Source organism: Rhineura floridana, chromosome 12 (genome assembly GCF_030035675.1).
Source record: "Rhineura floridana isolate rRhiFlo1 chromosome 12, rRhiFlo1.hap2, whole genome shotgun sequence".
Lineage (NCBI taxonomy): Eukaryota > Metazoa > Chordata > Lepidosauria > Squamata > Rhineuridae > Rhineura > Rhineura floridana.
The window spans coordinates 27,518,884-27,521,412 of record NC_084491.1 but is presented as its reverse complement, the minus strand read 5'-3'; positions in this window follow the sequence as shown (position 1 = coordinate 27,521,412).

Sequence of the window (2,529 nt, the reverse complement as noted above, 5' to 3'; positions counted from 1 at the left end):
TGCTCTAGAGGGAGGCCACCAGTTGTGCTGTGAGAGCCGAAACTCTGAGACGGAGTGAGTCTGTCCTTTATCTTGTACGTGAGCTAACGCAAATAGCCCAAGCGAAGTTCTGAATCACACTGCAGAACAGGAACCCTCCCTGATATGAAAGGGTTTGTATATGCTTCTCCCTGGCCCTGGCTTAGCTCAGAACTGGTTCACACAAGGGATGGGGGAGAAATTAGATTCAGGCCACATTTACGGCAAACCTTTCCCACACTTTCCAAAATCAGAAGAAAACCAAAACACAGCCACATTTTGAAACTCACAGGCGTATGAATTTCGCCGTGCAGTTCTCCAGTCAAGTGATGTGTACAAAAAATAAAATAAAATGATAAAAAAGTAGACCCCGTACTTTTTGGGGAGCCAGGTCCCAGCAGGGTGCCTATGTCTCCAGCATCCTATGAGCCAATCAGGGTGTGTGTTAGCTGCTGAGGTGAGTCTTCTAACATGCTTCCTCATCGATTAGAGCCAATAAGAGTGAAAGGAGAGTCAGCCACTGGAAAAACTCTTTTCAGTAGCTAACACTCTTCGCTTTCATGCTTTTCGTCTCCTAGGGACATCTGTTGTTGTGGGAGAAGGCACGAACAAGGATCTCATTCTCAACCCAGCAGCTAAAAAAGGGGGAAGAGGTGTGGCTATGACTATCAGAAAGGGACCCTGTGCTTCTGAATTTGCCACTACACTACTGCCAGAAATGCTCAGTTGGTGCCTAATGATGATGACGACAACAACAACAACAACAATAATGCTTAATACAAAACATCTCTAGGAGCAAAGTAAAACTATTTTATTTTTCTGAACCTGTCCTTTCTACATTTGCATTGCTTTGCATTGCATTTCCAAGCTGATTATATTTCACAGCCACAGCTGCACATCTTCACAATTTCATTCATATTAAATAGTGTATTTATGTGTTTAGGTTGATTGTTGTTAGAATGTGTTTGGGATTTTTTTATTTAAAAATGTTGATCTTTGGATTATTTCATTTTCAAATGTTGTCTTGCAGACATGGGGGTGGAAAGGCAGGACACAAAATGTTTTAACAGAAATCGAGACAAGAGAAATACATTGCTCAAGTACTTTAGAGCACCCGCACTGCATCCTGTGTTGCATAAGGCTCACTCTACATTTTGACAAGAGACTGTTGGAATCGAGATTAAATTAAAAGGCTGAGATTGAGCTAGGCGTATCTTTTCAATTTAGTCCTTATGGGGATCTTCCAGAGTCCAAGCAGCCACACTTGATACGATGGTCCTGAGGTAACCTAGGAAGAGGAAGAGCAGAGCTTGGAAAAGTTACTTTTTTGAACTACAATTCCCATCAGCCCAATCCAGTGGCCATGGTGGCTGGGGCTGATGGGAGTTGTAGTTCAAAAAAAGTAACTTTTCCAATCTCTGACGCATGGTACCTTGTACTTTTTACCCAAACCAACACTGCAAAATTGGGGTATGACGTCTCTTTTAAAAGAAAGTCAACATTCCTTCACAGAGAGAGAGAGAAAGAGAAAGATGGGGGGGGCAGAGTTTCTGCAATCTGGAAGCACACACTCACCACATTTGCACTGCATGTATCAAATCCTCTCCAGGGTCAAGGATGGGGAAAACTGGTTCGGCTAGTTGACAGCAGAAACCATACATGCATGGCTCAGATTGGCTTGTGCTTGTGATGTCATGAATCCATCTCCCTGGAGCCACTTTGCAGCATTTAAAAACTTTATTCTGATCCCACCACCCCCTTCAAATAAGGCAATAAATGAACTCTTGATTGCTTAAATGTTTCAGCTAGTGCACCACTTGCACCCTTTATCTAGGAAGGCAGATCTAACCGTCGTACAGCCTGGCTTGTAGGGTTGCCTTTGAAAAGTGTTCAGATACTGCAGCTGGTAAGGATGCCACAGCCAGAGGGCTGAAGGTGCCAGCTTTCTGGAGGATGTTATTTCATTATCATTTAAAGCTCCAGTGGCTCTTGGCTTGGTTCTATGCTTGATTCAAAGTGCTCCTTGGAAGCCCTGAATTGGGGATGGGGAACCTATAGCCCTCCAAATGTTGTTGGAGTCTATCTCCCATCAACCCCAGTCATCATGGCCAATGGTCAAGAATGATGGGAGTTATAGCCTAGAAACATCTGGAGGATAACAAGTTCCCCATCCCTGCCCTAAACAGTTTGAGGCAAGGGGTTTTAGAGGACTGTCTGCTCCAACATGACCCTGCCTGACCACTGAGGTCTTTTGGAAAGGCTCTGCTCTCATCCTACCACCAACCGAAGCATCATGGATGGAAACATGGAACAGGGCTTTCTTGGTTGTGGCAGACTGTAGAATTTCATCCCTTGGAAGTCTCCTCTTCTGTCCCCTTCCTCCTTGACATTATAACATCTAGGTGTCCGGGCTAGACCACGGGTAGGAGCTAGAAGTGAGCCAGAAGTCATGGGACAAGCTAGTAGTCAGCACAGAAGGGCAACCCAGGAAGCAGGAGCAAGCCAGACGCC